Here is a 21,285-nt window from a genome sequence, read left to right as displayed (position 1 = left end):
GTCGCGTGGTCTGGCGCAAGTGCAGGAAGAGATGGAAGAGTGTATTAGAAGGTTTCAATGTTATCCTTACTGTTCTATCTGAGCTGTAAACTTTGTATAGATTGAGCTTGAGGTTCGGGGTGTTACCGTAATTGTATTATTGTAATATTTCAAGTTTTGGATTTTAAAAAGGGCAAAATTTTTTTTGGGGCGTTACACCAACGATTTTCTTAAGTTCTTCATTAAATCTAACCAAAAGAAACGTAGAAGAGTTTAGCTTACACCCTTGCATGCAGCCGAATCTTGGTTTGCATGTAACTCAGAAACAAGCATCCAGAGTCGAGCGACTTACCAGTTTCTTTATTTGTTTTTGTTTCCTTTTAGTTTTTTTGTCCGATCAGTCTTTGATGTTTCAGTGTCCAGTCTCAGATCTGTTTCACGGTCCTTGCAAAAGGGTCCTAAACGGATCTATGTCCAGTTGTCCTTGTCCTTGTGTTCATGTAATTTTAGTTTGGTTTAATCCTTTTCGACATCCCTATTTATGTACGAATGTCTCAATTGGGTCCTCGTTTTTTAAAGTGTATCAAAATGGTCCCTAATTTTGAAAATTGATATCAATTGAGTCCTTTCCGTTAAGTTGGCTGGACGGCGTTAAAAAAATTGATGAGTGGATGCTGAGATGACGAACGAACGCTCGTCCACCAGCGAACGAACGCTCGTCCATCAGCGAACGAACGCTCGTCCATCAGCGAACGAACGCTCGTCGACCACCGAACGAACGGTTGTCCAGTGTGGAACGAACGGTCATCCAGCAGTAAGAGGTCGACGAGCGTTCGTTCTCTGGTGGACGAGCGTTCGTTCGCTGGTGGACGAGCATTCGTTCGCTGGTGGACGAGCGTTCGTTCGCTGGTGGACGAGCGTTCGTTCGTCATCTCAGCATCCACTCATCAATTTTTTTAACGCCGTCCAGCCAACTTAACGGAAAGGACACAATTGATATCAATTTTCAAAATTAGGGACCATTTTGATACACTTTAAAAAATGAGGACCCAATTGAGACATTCGTACATAAATAGGGATGTCGAAAAGGATTAAACCTTTTAGTTTTTGTGTTTATTTAGTTTTAAGTGGGGTACGTGGCGTTGTTCTACCTGATTGTCTCTGCCATACCTTCAATCGAAGGGAGATTAACGTCTGGTTTCCAGCCTATATACCCCTTAAGTTTAAGACAGTTGTGTTTTAAGTGTTTTAAGTTTAGAAAAAGGTTTAATCCTTTTCGACATCCCTATTTATGTACGAATGTCTCAATTGGGTCCTCGTTTTCTAAAGTGTATCAAAATGGTCCTTAATTTTGAAAAAATATATCAATTGAGTCCTTTCCGTTAAGTTGGCTGGACGGCGTTAAAAAAATTGATGAGTGGATGTTGAGATGACGAACGAACGCTCGTCCACCAGCGAACGAACGCTCGTCCATCAGCGAACGAACGCTCGTCGACCACCGAACGAACGCTCGTCCACTCAGCATAATAAACACAAAGTTTTACACTGGGGCAGATTTTCCATTACATCCACTGGCTTTCATTAGGGAGATCCTGGAATCCGTTATGACTAAAAAAAGAGAAAAAGAAGAAAAAAAAAAGAAAAATAACTCTTGTTGAGATCATTTAGTCTTGTCTCCTAATTAATCTTTTGAAAATAAAACAACCAAAATTTGAAATGACGTGTGGCCATCATTCTTCATCCAAAAAACAAAAATATATCCTTTGATACCAAATTTGAGCCAATAAGAAATTTCTTTTCAAAATTTACCCAAACAAGGGTTACCATCACAGTAGAAGTCGACTCAAATTGCAAAGGAACACACTTAGTGATCAAATGAAGAGAATTCCTCAAAAGTGAAGCAAAATGGAAAAATCACAAAGTGATGGCAAACAAAGAATGAAATTTGAGAAAGGGCAAAATAGTCAAAATAGATTTGACGAATAGCTGATACAAGGTGTAGATGGTAACTCTTGTTTCAAATAACCCACAAATATTTATTTGAGCCTTTATATCTGTTCTTTCAATACCCTTCAGCCCAAGCCACATTACAAGCCCAATAAAAGTCCACACAGATTAAATAATGATTGCTTAAATTTTCATAAAGCTTAATTTTGAGACAAGACTAAATGGCTAACAATGGAGTTGTAAAAAAAATGATGAAAAAATAAGTGTCCTCGGAAGAAGGGAACTCCCTATTAATCAAGATTATACAAAGGAAAATCAAGCCAATTGGGGCAATCCTTTTAAGCTAATCATGTCCATATCCATCACAAATTTTTGAACAAATTTATATCCCATTCAAACTCTTCCCCCGATTCCCAAACTAGGGGGGCAACTTTATGAATTTCATATGTTTTGGCCCATTCAGAATATTGAGCAACTTTGTTAATCTCAAATTTTTTCATCTGAATATTCAAAGCTCATACAAAGACTGGGGCATCCCTTGTTGGGCCTCGCATGATCTTGGTTCGCCCCGAACTTCAAAAATCTATAACCACCAAGACTGGGGCACCCCTTGTTGGGCCTCGCATGATCTTGGTTTGCCCCGAACTTCATAAATCTATTACCACCAAAATTAGGGCAATTTGTAAATCTCACATGATATTCTCACTCCCTGGTTCATGACTTATTCCCTCACAATTCACAGATACATTTGTCCATACCTACCTTTTTACCATGCCCCAAACTGGAACAGCTTCGGAGTATCTACTACCTCACATTGGCATTTGTAGCCATTTTAAGGAGTAAGAGGCCCAAGTAGCCAACCCGGTACTCTTCAAATCCTTCCAATCATCCTCCACACATTTGTCCCAACCCTTGATATCAGGCATGCATACACTGATGTTTCAAAAGAAAATATTAAGCGCACCACTTTGAACATTTGACTTTAGAATTTGACATCCATTGTAAAAAAGAAAATGAAGGTCAAAATCTTCACAAATTTGATGGTTTCAAAGAAGACAATTTGACTCAATAAAAAAAAAGGGGTGTCATAGTTTCATAATCTTCCAGCAAAACAAAAGCAAAAAAAAAAAAAAAAAATCACAAGTCAACATCATGTACATATTTTCATCAACTTTGATTTTGTCTCCATGTATATTCATCAAATCTTCTTCCTTCAAAAAGACAAAAAAAAAATCATCAACATGCAACAAAGTTTTCTCCTCAAATTTCGAAATTTACATCAACCATATTTCTCTTACATATCGAGATTTCAAATCCTTGTACAAAAATGCAACACTCTGTTTATTGATTTCAAAATTTTCACAAATAAAATAAAAAAAAAAAAAAAAAATCATCACAAGTCAACATCATGTACATATTTTCAAAAAAAAAAAAAAAACTTTGAATTTGTTTTCATGAATATTTAGCAAATCTTCAAAAAAAAAAAAAAATCAACACGCATCAAAGCTTTCTCATGCAATTTCCAAATTTACATCAACCATGTTTCTCATTTCAAATCAAAAACACCAAAAAAAAAAAAAAAATTTCAACATCTCAAAATTTCAACAAAATTCAAAAATTTTAAATTCAAAACAATCAAACAATTTTACTTTTTGCCATTGGTATCTCGACCCTCTGCGAGGCAATGGTCGAGCCCAATTTTAATTTCTGCCATTGGTATCTCGGCCCTCTGCGAGGCAATGGTCGAGCCCAATTTTACTTTCTGCCATTGGTATCTCGGCCCTCTGCGAGGCAATGGTCGAGCCCAATTTTACTTTCTGCCATTGGTATCTCGGCCCTCTACGAGGCAATGGTCGAGCCCAAATTTACTTTCTGCCATTGGTATCTCGGCCCTCTGCGAGGCAATGGTTGAGCCCAATTTTACTTTCTCCCATTGGTATCTCGGCCCTCTGCGAGGCAATGGTCGAGCCCAATTTTACTTTCTGTCATTGGTATCTCGGCCCTCTACGAGGCAATGGTCGAGCCCAATTTTACTTTCTGCCATTGGTATCTCGGCCCTCTGCGAGGCAATGGCTGAGCCCAATTTTACTTTCTGCCATTGGTATCTCGGCCCTCTGCGAGGCAATGGTCGAGCCCAATTTTACTTTCTACCATTGGTATCTCGGCCCTCTGCGAGGCAATGGTCGAGCCCAATTTTACTTTCTGCCATTGGTATCTCGGCCCTCTGCGAGGCAATGGCCGAGCCCAATTTTACTTTCTGCCATTGGTATCTCGGCCCTCTGCGAGGCAATGGTCGAGCCCAATTTTACTTTCTGCCATTGGTATCTCGGCCCTCTGCGAGGCAATGGTCGAGCCCAATTTTACTTTCTGCCATTGGTATCTCGGCCCTCTGCGAGGCAATGGTCGAGCCCAATTTTACTTTCTGCCATTGGTATCTCGGCCCTCTGCGAGGCAATGGCCGAGCCCAATTTTACTTTCTGCCATTGGTATCTCGGCCCTCTGCGAGGCAATGGTCGAGCCCAATTTTACTTTCTGCCATTGGTATCTCGGCCCTCTGCGAGGCAATGGTCGAGCCCAATTTTACTTTCTGTCATTGGTATCTCGGCCCTCTGCGAGGCAATGGTCGAGCCCAATTTTACTTTCTGCCATTGGTATCTCGGCCCTCTACGAGGCAATGGTCGAGCCCAATTTTACTTTCTGTCATTGGTATCTCGGCCCTCTGCGAGGCAATGGTCGAGCCCAATTTTACTTTCTGCCATTGGTATCTCGGCCCTCTGCGAGGCAATGGTCGAGCCCAATTTTACTTTCTGTCATTGGTATCTCGGCCCTCTGCGAGGCTATGGTCGAGCCCAATTTTACTTTCTGCCATTGGTATCTCGGCCCTCTGTAAGACAATGGTCGAGCCCAACTTTACTTTCTGCTGTTGGTATCTCGGCCCTCTGCAAGGCAATGGTCGAGCCCAGCAATCAAACTGAAATCATTCGCTTCCATAGGGTTTGTACACCCTCCACGAGGTTTCTACACCTCATTCACTTCATTCCATAGGGTTACGACACCCTCCACGAGGTTTGTACACCTCATTCACTTCATCCATAGGGTTACGACACCCTCCACGAGGTTTCTACACCTCATCAACTTCATCCATAGGGTTACGACTCCCTCCACGAGGTTTGTACACCTCATTCACTTCATCCATAGGGTTACGACACCCTCCACGAGGTTTGCACACCTCATTCCTTCATCCATAGGGTTACGACACCCTCCACGAGGTTTGCACACCTCATTCATTCATCCATAGGGTTACGACACTCTCCACGAGGTTTGTACACCTCATTCACTCATCCATAAGGTTACGACACCCTCCACGAGGTTTGTACACCTCATCAACTTCATCCATAGGTTTGGTACGCCCTCCACAAGGTTGTTACACCTCAATTCACTTTGTTTTGTTCATTTTTTTTATTTTCTCTGTTTTGTTTCTTGTTTATTTTGAAGTCCATACGAAATTAGTGTTTCTTTCTTTACTTAGCTTTTACTCCGATAATACAAAAATCTCAAATTTTAATATTATCCAGTAAAATCTAAGTAAAGAGGGGCAGCTGTCAACACCCAATTTCGTCCGGATTAACTAATAGATTCATTTTATTTTTATTTTCATCAGGAGTGTAAAAACAAAACAAAAATAAAAAAAAAAATAATAATAAAAAAATAAAACAAGAAAAAATAAAAAGAAAAGTAAAAATAAAATAAAATATAAATAAAAAAAGGAAAGAAAACGTTCGTCCTCCACTGAGCTCGTTCGGCTCCTTCCATTGCATGAACCGTTCGTCCTCTATTGCTTTGTCGCAGACCGATCGTACTCTACCATGCGTCTCATTGACGCTCGCTCCTTTTGCTCAACCGTTCGGTCATTGAGTTTCATAGCTCGTTCGTTAATTCTCAGCCTCAACCGTTCGGTCATCCTCAAGCGCTCACTATTCGACCGTTCGGCCATTCATACCTTTAGGACGTTCGACTCTTCAATCTCGCAGGTTTACCGCTCGTTCTCTAATATTTGTCAACGTGATATCTTTCGTATTGTTAGCGTTCGGTCATATTATTTGTTGGTGAACGTTCGGTCTTGGAGTCGTTGATTCTCATTTTGAACGTTCGGTCTCCACGATGTTCTTCTTAGTTGAACGTTCGTTCTTGATGTGGTTTTGTTCTCAATTAGGCGAGCGTCTATAGTTTAGGGTTCGGTCTTAATTTTGTTTGAATCCGAAGCGCTCGTCCAAACTGTGTTTAATAGATGTTAATATGGTACCGTTCGGTCAGGCTTTGATTTATACCGTTCGGTCATGTGTTGTGATTTTTCATCCAGGATTCAAAACGTTCGTCCCAGTGGCTAGCGTTCGGTCTTGGTATATGACTGATGATTTGCGTTCGGTTGTGTACGTTCGATCTTGGTGTATGATTGATGTTTCGCGTTCGGTTCTTGGCGTTCGGTCTAGTTGGGTTTGATGTCAGTGTTCGGTCCAATTGAGGTTGATGATTCGGTTTTAACGTTCGGCCTGGTTGTTGTTTGTCCTGTACTGGCGTGTTTGGTCTTGCTGAGGCGCTCATCCAGGTCGCTTCCCCCATCTACCGCTCGTCTTCGCATCTACCGCTCGTCCAAGATCATTCTCTCTTCTACCGATCGTCCTGATCATTTCTCTTCAGCTACCGACACTCCTCGTCCCCCCCTCTCGTCTTGTTGCTCTCCTTGTTTTGGGCCCAGTAATGATTCCCACAATCTTCCAACGGTCCACTTCTACCTTCCCCCACGTCACCAACCCTCCAATTATCTGTCTACCTACCAAATTCTTCCACTTTCAAACAATCACCCAATCACAGCTGCCGACAGGGGAACTCCAATCAGAGTTTCCGACAATTCTCAATCTTCTCCCCATTTAAACACAGGACCTTCATCTCCTAAGAGGGGGGATCTTCTGGATTTTATTCATCATCCACCTCTGACCAGGTCCTTTGCCTCTCACGACGATCCCTTCATGGCACCACTGACCCCTCTCTGATCACCTTCATCCTTACACACAGCCCATATCATCACCATCAACACCAACACCTTATACACGGCCAAACACTCATCCCCCATATTCACACGCCCACGGATATACCCGTAACCACCCAACTTCAACTTCATCTTTCAACTGTCAAAGAAACCAAAGCCATTTTCATTTTTTTCACACAGACAGTAAAACACCACCCTCCATCACGCACGTCGCAAGAACCCATCACCCAAAAGCTTCATTATCTTCTTCCGTAATACTCACACACGGCCAAATCAACATCCAGTTCAACTTCTCCCATCAATCAAACTTCCCTTTCACTCCCAACTCCTCACCTCCAACAACAATCATCATACACCCCAACCACCAGAAACCCAAAAAATCATACCTCACGGCCTTCAACAATTAGGGACCAGTGCTCTCTTTGTGGAACCCAAACCTGCCAACTAATATACTCATACTTATTCAAACACAACACGTACCCGTTGTTCCTAATCCCAGTAGATCAAACATTGATGGAGCACGAGTCAATTAATAAATGATAAAAATGATGTGAAGAAAAGAAGGAAGAAGAGAGGGAGGAGCAGCCGCTAGCGACGACCTTGACGGCAATCGGCGCTGCCCTGATTCTCGGTTTGCGGTGGCCGGCGTGGTTGATTCGGCAAAAGATGTGGTGGGGTGTGCGGCAGCGCCATTCTTCCTCGCTCTGGGGAAGGGTCTCTCCATTTTGGGTGAGAGCAAATGAAAGCAAATGAAGTGGTGAAGGCAGAACCCTGCTGAAGAGACCTTGGGCCTTTTCTATAAAAAAGAGGATTAAATAAAATGAAAAGAACGTTTTTTTTGGCACCCCCTGGTTTCATGTTTCGTACCCTTTTCTCTTCGGGCTTAAGCTCATTCTTTTCTTGCAAACAAATTAAAGAAGGAATTGGACCTGACACACATTTCAAGATGCACCTCCACTTTTCATTCATCTTTACATCTCGGCAGATACAAGGAGAATTTTGGGCCCAAACCAAGGAACTTCAATTTTTCTCCACACGCAACACTGGTTTTTATCTCTGTACTCTTAATTTTGTTGAGCTTTTCTTTTGTTTTATTTTTATGTTTTTTTCTTTTCATTGTTTTTTTATTGCATGTAATTACCCTTGTATGATAACCTCACTCCTTTGTTTTGGTGGATTTGTTTGTTTTCGTTTTATATAAAAATTACAAAAAAAAAAAAAAAAAAAACATATAAAAATTTAAAAAACATAGTACTCGTGCGATCGTACGCATCAGCCTAGTACTTATTGCCAAAAATATAAAATAAACAATAAGGAAAGAAGCCGTGTGAGTGCTCGTGCGATCGTACGCATCAGCCTAGTGCTCATTACGCAAAACAATAAAAAATAAGGAAAAAGCCGTGTGAGTGCTTGTGCGATCGTACGCATCAGCCTAGTGTTCATTACGCAAAAAATCTAAATATCACATCAAAAAATTACAAAAATATGTTTTAAAGGTTTAGGCACATGTGTGATCGCACGCATCGTCCTTGTGCTAAAAACCTTTCCTGTTTGTTTCATAAAAATACAAAAAAATATAAAATCATCAAAAACTAAAAACATCAACAATTTTAAACAACAAACAATATCGCCTTGCCAGAACTACGTGATCCTTGATTCTCCATCAAAAGTGGAGATACGTAGGAGCAAGGCCAGTCCTTGTCAGGTTCATTTCCCCAAAAATCCAAATCATTTCAAAACAAATTTTCAAACAAATTTCCTAAACAAAATTTCAAGGAGTTTTCTAAATGAACTATGGAACCCTGATTTCTCATTCTGAATGGGAATACGTAGGAGCAAGGTCAATCCTTGTCGGGCCCAAAAAAACTAAAAAATATGTTTTGTTTATTTAGAATTTTATTTTAAGGGAAAGTTAAACATTTTGAAAACCACATCATATTCGCATATTTAATTAAAGGTACTGCTTTAAGGCAGGCGTTGTAGGGTGTTAATACCTTCCCTACACGTAACCGACTCCCGAACCAAGAATCTGGTTCTAATAGACCATGCCTTATCATTTTATGGTTTTTCCGTAGTTTTCCAGAATAAACTATGGTGGCGACTCCAAATCTCTTTTTCAAATCGCGTCTTTCTCTTTTTTTGGATCGTCGTCCCGTCGCGATTTCCCGGATGCGACACTACCCACAGAATCATTTTCCTCTTCTGTGTTCTAAGGGGATTAAACATCAACATTGGGCAAGTAATAGCTGATGAAATCCATAACTGTGTTCGCTCTGCAAATAATAAGTCACCCCTTCTCCCCTAAATCCTTCCTCAATTCAGAAGCATCCACCCTCGCCTCCTCCGACGCAGTCATCTCCGATATCAAATCGTGTTGTAGCCTCGCCACGTCCGTCTCCAAGTCTGCTGCCCTCGCCGCGATAACCTCTGCCGCAACAACATCCTTCAAATCAATGTTTAATCAGTGGAAAGGGATTATAATCGGTAGAATGTGATTATAATCGGTGGAAATGTAGAAAATGATGTTTCAATCGGTGGAATCAAAGGTAAAGGCGAAAAAGATGAAGGTATGTGAGAAACCCTAGCAGTAGATGTGGTTGGATGATGAGTGAAGCGAAAATGCATATTTGTGAAGAGAAATGGAGACTTACGGCTTAAGAACTCTCGAGAGAGTGAGAAGCTTCAGCTGCTCGCGAGGGTGAAATGATTAAATCTATCGAAATGAGAATGTTTCTCGCGAGAGAGAAATGTTGAATGAAGATGTGGCTCATGTTACAATCGAGAAAGGTGACGGTGCCCCTACGAGTTGGGGTTTCAGTGTGAAGAAAGTGTGGCATTGAGAAAGAAGGAATAAGTCATTAGGTTTTGAAAAGTGAAATGCTTAGAGAAATTATAACAAAAATCTATATCTCTGTTATAATAGGTTTAGAACTTATTTACAAGTTTGCCACCGTATTATATATTATAATTGATATTCATAACTTCGTTATAATACGTTTTGAAATTAATTACAAGTTTGCCACTGCATTGCCTATTACGACTGATTTTCATAACTACGTTATAATATCTTAAATTTATTACAATTTTGCCATCCGATCAACCTATTATAAAGGATTATTTTCATCCATCATAATAGGTATCGTTATAGAATGTTACTTTTCTACTAGTGTGTACTAAATGATGATCAATTTCATATCTAGGGCCAACAAAAGCCAAGAGTTCAACACATGAATACTGCAAAAAACTCTCACATGTAGGGTAACTACTTCCATGCGAGCAGCAAAATTAAGATGAAAAAAACACAGAAAACAGAAGGCAAGGGAAATGAAAATAAAATTTACCTCCATGCTCATAATTCATTCTGCTGGATTGGCACCCTGCAAACTAGTATATATGAATTAAGCTCAAAAGAACAAAATACTAGAAAACAATAATATTATCATATCATATGCCAAAAAACAAAATATCAAAAGATATAAAAAAGGATCCAATATGCAAACTTATGTACAAAAGGGGACTCTGTCATATGCTAAGCACTTCAACTCATGAAACCAAGGTTTTGAATCAACTAAGAATTACCTAAGGAAAAAAATTAAAAAAAATCTATTGATTACATATATGCATAACATAATACTCTTTACACAAATAATTCAATATTTCAACACCAAGTCCTAAAGCAAGTAAAAAAACTAAACAAGAACTAAAAGATAGCAAGAACATAATACCTAATAACAAAATATAAAGAAAGACTCCAAAAACAAAAGGAGTCCAAACAGAATATTCGTTGTTTAGAAAAAGCAAATATAAGAAGGAAAAAAAATAACAAGATAAAGCAAACAAGAAAACAAAGAGCACAAATAACACATAACATTTCATAAAATGAAAATAAAACAATTACAGAGACTAGAAAACTAGGTATAACTGAAATAGAAAAACCTTTAAGCCAGTAATGTTCAATGATCCACATTCAAACAAACAAAAAATTCTTGAAAAAAACAGAAACAAAAGAGAAGAAAAATATTACAAAAGACAACAAAAATGGGATCTTGTTCTGCTTTATCCAGTCTCGGATGTTTCCACCACACCACAATTGAAAAAGTTAATAATTTGGAAAACATCCGAAACCAAACCATATGGTCCTGAATTAATATGTCAACAAAATATATGATATAAGAATATTACCACAAAACGGAATACCACACCAGAAAACGACCCTTAGACTAGGATGACATGCAGGAACTGAAATATTATGTCAACAAAATATAGGATATAAGAATAGTAATATAATCACAAAAACAAAACTGAGTTCAGCATTTCACTGGCCAATTTTAACCGGGAATTCAGTGGACAAGTGTGACTTTTCCATCAACATAGTCAATCAATGAAAAAGAGTCATTCTGATCAGTTTCAACTAAACCAAATTAAATCAAGCAAGTTCCAGATCTACGGTAAGATTTATGATAGAAATAAACTAAGTAAAATTACTTTGATATATTCCATCTTTATTTTTCATGAGGAGTTCACACATCCCATAAAACACGATCTAGGATATTAAGGAGTGAAAACACTGCACAAATAAAAGAAACATCAGAATCAAAACAATTAGGATAATAATTTCAACCAAAGAAAATATTTACCTAAAAGAAAACATGATGGAACCCTCTCCTAGCATTAAGCACGCAAGAAGAAGCTTCGAAACAGATGCACAGTGGAATAAGATTTGGTGCAGTGAAATGGATGCTCAGAAAAGTGTTTGATGAAAGTTTGGATGAAGATGTGGTGTGTGTATGATGCCTCCAAGCTCAGAAGGCCTTCGTACTAAGGAAGGAAGCTAGAGGGGAGTATCTGAATTCGAAATTCAGAGGTGACTAAGGGATATAAGAGGCTGAGCAAACAATTCTACAGCATTTCATTACATCCAAAAGTGAGAAAATACAAAGAAAAGGCCCTCTTATTTATAGGTGAAGAGGAGCCTAATTTCTTATTTAATTCCCTCCTAAATTCAAATTATTTAGCATAGAAGGCACATTCATTTTGATCCAGCAAGGTCCATGCCTCATTCCAGCTCAGCCAGCAAGGTGCATGCTTCATTCCAAAACAGCCAAGTCACGTGGATTGGTCTTCTCTTGGGTGAAAAATGCTGGTGCATTTCCCATTCCGCAAGCACCTCCCTTTTTGGCTCCTTTGATTGGCTCTATTGATTTAACTTCTTAGATGGCTTAATCATGGTCTCCAAGATTTATTAGTTCCTACAAAACAAAGTATAAGTATATTAAAGAAAATCCTACTAAGACTTAGAGAAGAAAAATCAAGAAAGAGTCTTTAACAATCCATCTTCACTTCCCTTTCTTAGCCTTAGCTTAAGTTGATACTCCTTTGAATGGAATGCCCTAAATGGGTTTCCATCATACCCTCCTTCTTGAAAAACGATTTGTCCTCAAATCGGAAAGATATAAAGAAGCACAACTTTGGTTTGTTACTTTCCTCCTGGATCAAAAATATATCTACAATAAGCATCAAATATATCTCTAATTAGTATCAATCCAAGAAAGAATTTTTTTATGGAAGTAACTTTACAATAAAGACTTTGTTTTATAGTTTTAAAGAAATCTGAAAGTCCTAATTCACAAGTCACTTTGCTTTTATCTTGAGTTTCTTGTATCCCTAAGAGTAACAATAACTCAAGATTTAAATTGTCATATTTTGAAGATGGTAGTATAATGATAATTGGTGTGGCAATTGGTTTAAAAGAGAAGTTATCATGCAAAGATTTAAAGATAATTGAAGAAGAATTAAAGGATTGGAAACCTTCCCTTTTTGGTTTTCTTTGAATTGTAGGAGTAGAATTTGCCATCAGGTAGCAAATGCTCCTTTTCTCTCTTTTCTTTTTCTCTTCTCTCATCTTCTTCTCTCTTCTTCTCTCTTTCTCTTTTCTTCTTCTATATCTTTTCTCTCAATTCCTCTTCTCTCCTTCTAGACTCTCTCTTTCTTCTCTTATCCAAGAGTTTCTCAAGTTTTTCTTTAAATTCAATTTCCCTTCTAGAGAAACCATCTAGACCTTTCATAAACGTTTTTCCCTCTTGAATGAGTTCTAGGTCTCTCTTGGCTGAAAGAGGAACAAAATTTCTTCTCATGCAAGCTCTTAGTTCATACCAATCATGAATGGAGGATTTTCTACCTTTCTTGACACTATATTGCCTATGATTCCACCACTCACTTGCATGTTCTTCTAATCTAGAAAGATATATGTTAAGAGCAAAAGATTCACTATCTCTAGCAAGAAAAAGATGTATTTTATCAATTTTTCTTTCCCAAGCTAAATATGTTAAAGCACTAATATCCCTACCAAAGAATGGAATATCTTTCCTAGCTTGGTTGTACCTTTCATCCTTCCTTCTTTCTTTTTGTTCACCTTCATTTTGATTTTTCATGTATTAGGCAAACAAGTTCCTAAGCTCACTCATTTCTATTTCTTTCTTGGTGATCATGATTTCCTCATTCATCTTTTTAATTTCAAAAGTGGATTCTTAGTTTGAAAAGGTTTAAGATTTTACCTAGAGACAATTCCCAGGTAAGAGAGGTGAGCCAAAGGCCGCTTAAATACCAAGTCTTACCTAGCCAGAATGTCTAAGGTTACTTACTTGACCATTTTCAAAGTAAGATTCACTATTGAATTTAAAAATGGACTCAAACAATCAAAATGAAAGATAAAACACCTAGACTTCTAATGGAACAAAAGCCTAGAGCGTGAAGATAAAACAAAGGAAATCCTAGGTGAGGCTTGTAGCTTTGGCTAACAAGACACACTCACCGTCTACTATCAAAGCAAACAAAGAAAATTGCCAAGATTGGAGAGAGCACCAAGGACTCTTCCAAACACTTGGTCTTAAATGGCCTTTTACAAACAAAACTGAAAACTAAAATGGAAACATATTACAAGTTCAAAACTCAAAAGAATCAAGCTAAACTACTCTGCTGATCCATATGTGCACTGATTTGAAACTTGTTTTTGTTGCTCTCTTAGTGCTTTAGCCCTTCAATCCTTGCTCAAAGAGGTTTCAAGCTTCTGGAACAGTGTTGGCTACTGCAGAGTATTGATTCTGCTGTTTAGTTTCTGTGCAACCGTGAAACTCCAATTAGAGCACGTTCATCTCACTTTTAATGGTCTTCACAAAACTCTCCAAAACAGTTTTTGAAAATCTGTTGCACAAGCTATAAGACACCCTTCAAGTGAAAACCTGCACTGTTATATCAAACCAGCAAGAATATCTAATGTTCCAGTTCAGCAAATCAATTTATTCAATTGGTCCAAAATTGATGATGGAATCAGCTTGAATTTAAGGACCAAACTGGTCAAAACAGAACTGAATGAAAACTGGGTTATTGTCTAGAAGACAACACCAAACTGCACCAAAAATCAGAAAGCTGAATTGGTTAACAAGGTGTGATAAAAACTGTTTTGAACAATTTTTTAAAAACTGAAATCTGCACCTTCAATTGTAAAAACCAGTTCAATCAACAAGTTTCAAAATCCTTTTGATCATTTAAAATGTTTCTTAAATCAGAACTATATAAGCTAATTGCATAACACAAATCAAATTCTGAAACTGGACTGTTTCAGCATTGGACAATAGTGCAGTATTTCTCTCGGCCAAGGCTATTTGGCTTCATGTGCATGCACTCAAATCTCACTTCCTTTACTGTTTCAGGGTGCTCTAGCAAGCTTCTTTTAGGTTCCAAACACTCAATTTCTCATTCACTTTCATATGGAGCTGGTCTCTCAAAATTTGGCTATAGAAGTTGCCAATTTTCACTCAAATTCTCACTGCAGAAAAGTGTTTTATGCTACTGAAAAAAAATACAATTAATGTTTGCTGGACAACACACTTGAATTCACAAATTCAGGTTCCTCTCCACTTCCTAAGATGCTACCTTGGTAGGGAAAGGGTTCTGCAACTTGAATGCTCCAATTGGACTTCACAACACCATTGCAATCATCCAAAACAGTCACCAAACAGATTAAAAAAAATCTGCACCAGTTTCAACACCAAAATTTGACTTGAACTTGACAATTTAAGAGGCCAAAAACTCAAAAGCAATAAAAATAGGTTTACAACAGAAGTAGGCACTCAAATGGATCCTAAGAAAGGTGCTAGAACAGATTAAGAAAGCAAGAAAACTCAAAATGCAGGTTGAAAGACAATTAGCACGAAACTGTTTGATAAAAACAGAAGGTGTTCGATGAAATGCCTTAAAGAAACCCAGATTTTGTGTTTTTGGGTTTGGACTAGGCTGCACGGTTCATAATCCCTTTTAACACTTTGCTTTGCTTCTTTTAACCATTTAATTATAATTTTAATCACTGAACCAGGTATTGCTGCAAGCCAAATTGGATTTCAAAGTACATTCATCAAAACAGATTCAGTTTTCAACACTGCACCAGAAAATTGGCTTGGTTTTGGTGGTTTGAAACTCAAATTTGCACAGAAGTGGCTTAAACTCGAAATGAATCACTTCAGCAACTTTAATTAGTGATTTGAAACGTGTTAAAACTTTGAAATGAGTTAAAAACAGATTGCTACTCAAATTGACCTTGCCACTTCCTAATATAACTCAAAATATGATGGTTTAAGACACAACTCTGCACTTAGGCCAAGATATTACTAATTGAAATCTGCTAGCAACTTTTAAACACCATTTTAAACTTGTTCAAGCTATCAAATAGCTTAGAATTAGCCGAAATCAAAATCAGACTTTGTTATGGCCAATTTATGCAGAAAAATACCCCAACAATCCACCAAAATCAAGTTTGATTGATTCAAAAGCTATAGCAACAATGAAAATGACTCAAGGAAGTCTTAATACACTAGATCAAGCTGGAATTTATCAGCTAGAATGAATTAAATTCATATTAGACATCCAAGGATTTTTAAGCACGGTGAAAAGCTTGAAATAAGACCGAAACAGTGGAATGCTATTAATTGTGAGCAACCAAGCTATGCAAATTGCATTTCATTGCTTGTAATGGTCTGCTATACTTTCAGCATTATTCAATATCATCAACCAAATTTGTATAAAGCACTAGAATCAAAAGAAATCAACTGGAAAACAGATTCATGATTTAAAAACAGAATTGAATTTTTGCAACAGAGTTCAGCACAAATTTGAAATCAAAATGGATTTCTAGTGCTTTTATCACCAAGGCTAGAACAAATTCTCATTGCCTTTATTGGTTGATATACGGCTTATCTAGCACTTGAACTCAAGCAAAACGAATTAAACCAGCAGAAAAGAATACCAAAGCAGACAAAAACTAAAACTGCAATATTCACTTGCACATGACCAAGACAACACTGAAATTGAAAATTAAAGCTGGAATTGACTCAAACAAAGAAAATTCACCATTTAAAATAAAGGATAAACATGATAACATAATGGAAGCACACTGAACAATGATTAAACACACCAAATTAAGAAGAACAGAACCAAAACAAAATGGAAACAGTGCTGGAACAAAAAGCAGGACATAATGCAAAAACAGAAACAGAATTGGAATAAAAATGGATGAAATAGCTTAGCTCTTGGTGCGTGGACGACCTAAGCTCATGATACCACTTGATGGAACCCTCTCCTAGCATTAAGCACGCAAGAAGAAGCTTCGAAACAGATGCACAACGGAATAAGATTTGGTGCAGTGAAATGGATGCTCAGAAAAGTGTTTGATGAAAGTTTGGATGAAGATGTGGTGTGTGTATGATGCCTCCAAGCTCAGAAGGCCTTCGTACTAAGGAAGGAAGCTAGAGGGGAGTATCTGAATTCGAAATTCAGAGGTGACTAAGGGATATAAGAGGCTGAGCAAACAATTCTGCAGCATTTCATTACATCCAAAAGTGAGAAAATACAAAGAAAAGGCCCTCTTATTTATAGGTGAAGAGGAGCCTAATTTCTGATTTAATTCCCTCCTAAATTCAAATTATTTAGCATAGAAGGCACATTCATTTTGATCCAGCAAGGTCCATGCCTCATTCCAGCTCAGCCAGCAAGGTGCATGCTTCATTCCAAAACAGCCAAGTCACGTGGATTGGTCTTCTCTTGGGTATAAAAATGCTGGTGCATTTCCCATTCCGCAAGCACCTCCCTTTTTGGCTCCTTTGATTGGCTCTATTGATTTAACTTTGTTGGATGGCTTAATCATGGTCTCCAAGATTTATTAGTTCCTACAAAACAAAGTATAAGTATATTAAAGAAAATCCTACTAAGACTTAGAGAAGAAAAATCAAGAAAGAGTCTTTAACAATCCATCTTCACTTCCCTTTCTTAGCCTTAGCTTAAGTTGATACTCCTTTGAATGGAATGCCCTAAATGGGTTTCCATCAAAACAACTCCCAAACTGGCTTTGCACTACGCATCTTTAGGAATATCTGACGCAAATTCTTTGATAGTCAACAGAGAATATAATCTTTTTGAATTTCTGCGTGAAATCAAAGGTTAAAAATATTCAAAGGCAAGTTATTTGCAGTATAGTATAGAAAAATATGATTAGAATATACTAAATTTGTATTTTTGGGGGCCTTTCAGCATCTCAAACAATCGCCCTTCAACCAAAGCCTTTGCCGGTAAACTACAAGTCTCATAATTTTTCCATAGATAAAAAAAGAAAGGAAAAAAAAATTAACCTTAATTATCCCAAATGCATGCAAGCAAGAAGACAATATTTAAAAATCAAAGTATGCAGACAACAACAATTGTGACAAATCTCATTCATAGACAGGACATCAAATTGCATATATCATAAAAATCCTGAATAGCCCTAACATGAAGGTGGAAAATTGCATAACCCACCGGTACCAGGATGAGGTGTTTCGGTCTCTCTCTATAGTATGTCAATATAAGAATAACCTTAGACTTCAACATCTAGGTTTTTAACTCTCAGCACATTATGCAAATTTACGCTAACATAAACTTGGAAAACTTCTAATCACACCAATTGAATTAGAAATACACTCGAGATCAATATGACTTTAATCAAGGCTTGTAATGTGGCCAAGGTATAGGTGAGGTGAAAAGAGATAAAAATCAAGGCTAAAATCAAAGAGAGGTGTTATGAAAAATGAATGCATAAATTATTCACGAATACATAACGTAAACAATACAAGTTCTGAAATATAAATAAACAAGAATGCATCACATAGTCGAATTCTTGAATGAAAAGATATCTCTACCATAATGTTTTGATTTTATTTGTGTGCCTCATCCTCTTTCAGAAACTTAAATTTCCATTTCAAAGAAATCTACAAAATACAAGTAAGCAATGTTAAAAAGAAAACAACCACAACAACAAAACCATTTAGTTGAAGCAATTCAAATTTTGAGAACAAATTTGAACTTAAGTGGCAGAGCACTAAGTTCTAACCTTTAAGGCCTAAGTCTTATGTCTTAGTATATTAAGCTCTAATCCCTAATCATACTTTGACCTAAGCCTTTAAGCCCTATTATGCCCTATGTCCTATGTCTCCAAATAGTACTCATACAATGCTAAAGAATTCTTGGTTCAAAATAAATAGTGTCATAAGAAGAACATAAGATTTCTTATCTGTCACTGCTACAATTGAAGGAGTAGCTCTTGGGAGCCATGGGACACAACAGTGCCAATAATGAGGGTGGTAGCGTTGGAAACAACTACAACTTCATCGGGTAGTATATAATTCAAGCCTCCAAGCTACACAATAAAGAAAAATCATGATAAGACAAACAATTTTCAATTACAAACAATTATTACAACTAATTAAATTTAAAGACATAACAAATCAAATGTAATATTGTACCTTAACTTTCATTTTCAACCAAACATTTGTTACATTTTGATCGTTGACAGTTAATGGTGGATCCAAACACTGGGTAAGAGTTTCCATTTCAGCAAGTATCTTATTCTTCCTTAAAGCCAATAAAATTCCATTAGTTTTAGAGCAATAATGAACTTGAATAATTTCAAAGTGAAAAGATAAACATAATAACTCATCGTAGATAACGGAATTTTTTCTAAAAAGAACGAGAAATATATGGAATTACAAATTTCAAAGAATACCATTTATGAAGTCAACTACTTTCTCCGCTCCTAGTTGAGCTACAAAGTATTTATTGCGAAGACTCCCACAAGATGTATAAATCACTTGTAACAAAACAAATAGAAAGACATAGTGAAATTATCATGGTTAATTGGTTAATTGCACAATAGACTTAGGCCAAGTTAGCCTCACAAAACATAATAAAAATTTGATCTCCAACTAAACACAACTTTACATTGAACAAAACATTAGTAGGACAAACAATTGATAAAACTACAACTCTGTATATAGCTTATCTCAAACAAAAAAAATAAATGACAAAAATGATGAGAGTGCATGATAAAAATTACAAAGTAGTAGCATAGATATACAATAATCTACCTTGGGAGTTGTAAAACTCGAGTTTCTACTTGAGTAAATCCAAACTGCTAGACATCCGGAGTACAGGTTCGAATCCGCATTTGCTTTGACCCAATGTCTGTAATAACATAAGTAACATCAACAAAATCATCAAACCTTTGCAATATAACAATTGCACAAAAAACATACCGTAGACACTAACCATTAACACCTTTTCCATCCTCCCTCGCGGCTTCTAATTGGATTTCTCGACAGATGAGGTCCTTTGTCATGCGATTAAACCTCTTTTGTAGGGACACCAAAGAAAAAAGCTAGGCACAAAATAAGCGAAATTAAAAAATGTTGTTACTAAATGATGATCAATTTCATATCTAGGGCCAACAAAAGCCAAAAGAGTTCAACACATGAATTCTGCAATTTCCCTTGCTTTTTTTTTTCTGTGTTTTTTTCATCTTAATTTTGTTGCTCGCTTGGAAGTAGTTACCCTACATGTGGGAGTTTTTTGCAGTATTCATGTGTTGAACTCTTTTGGCTTTTGTTGGCCCTAGATATGAAATTGATCATCATTTAGTAACAACATTTTTTAATTTCGCTTATTTTGTGCCTAGCTTTGTTCTTTGGTGTCCCTACAAAAGAGGTTTGATCGCATGACAAAGGACCTCATCTGACGAAAAATCCAATTAGAAGCCGCGAGGGAGGATGGAAAAGGTGTTAACTGTTAGTGTTTACGGTATGATTTTTGTGCAATTGTTATATTGCAAAGGTTTGATGATTTTGTTGATGTTACTTATGTTATTACAAACATTGGGTCAAAGCAAATGCGGATTCGAACCTATGCTTCAGATGTCTAGCAGTTTGGATTTACTCAAGTAGAAACTCGAGTTTTACAACTCCCAAGGTAGATTATTGTATATCTATGCTATTACTCTGTCATTTTTATCATGCACTCTCATCATTTTTGTCATTTATTTTTTTTTTAGATAAGCTATATACAGAGTTGTAGTTTTATCAATTGTTTGTCCTACTAATGTTTTGTTCAATGTAAAGTTGTGTTCAGTTGCAGATCAAATTTTTATTATGTTTTGTGAGGCTAACTTGGCCTAAGTCTATTGTGCAATTAACCAATTAACCATGATAATTTTACAATCTTTCTATTTGTTTTGTTACAAGTGATTTATACATCTTGTGGAAGTCTTCACAATAAATACTTTGCAGCTCAACTAGGAGCAGAGAAAGTAGTCGACTTCATAAATGGTATTCTTTGAAATTTGTAATTCCATATATTTCTCGTTCTTTTTGGAAAAAATTTCGTTATCTACGATGAGTTATTATGTTTATCTTTTTCACTATGAAATTATTCAAGTTCATTATTGCTCTAAAACTAATTGAACTTTATTGGCTTTAAGGAAGAATAAGATACTTGCTGAAATGGGAACTGTTACCTAGTGTTTGGGTCCCCCATTAACTGTCAATGATCAAAATGTAACAAATGTTTGGTTGAAGATGAAAATTAAGGCACAATATTACATTTGATTTGTTATGTCTTCAAATATAATTAGTTGTAGTAATTGTTTGCAATTTAAAATCGTTTGTCTTATCATGATTTTTCTTTATTGTGTAGCTTTGAGGCTTGAATTATATACTACCCGATGAAGTCGTAATTGTTTCCAACGCTACCACCCTCATTATTGGCACTGTTGTGTCCCTTGGCTCCCAAGAGCTACTCCTTCAATTGTAGTAGTGACAGATAAGAAATCTTATGTTCTCCTTATAACACTATTTATTTTGAACCAAGAATTGTTTACCATTGTATGAGTACCATTTGGAGACATAGGGCATAGTAGGGCATAATAGGGCTTAAAAGCTTAGGTCAAAGTATGATTATGG

Source organism: Vigna angularis, chromosome 10 (assembly GCF_016808095.1).
Source record: "Vigna angularis cultivar LongXiaoDou No.4 chromosome 10, ASM1680809v1, whole genome shotgun sequence".
In the NCBI taxonomy this organism is placed as follows: domain Eukaryota; kingdom Viridiplantae; phylum Streptophyta; class Magnoliopsida; order Fabales; family Fabaceae; genus Vigna; species Vigna angularis.
This window is presented reverse-complemented; position numbering follows the sequence as displayed.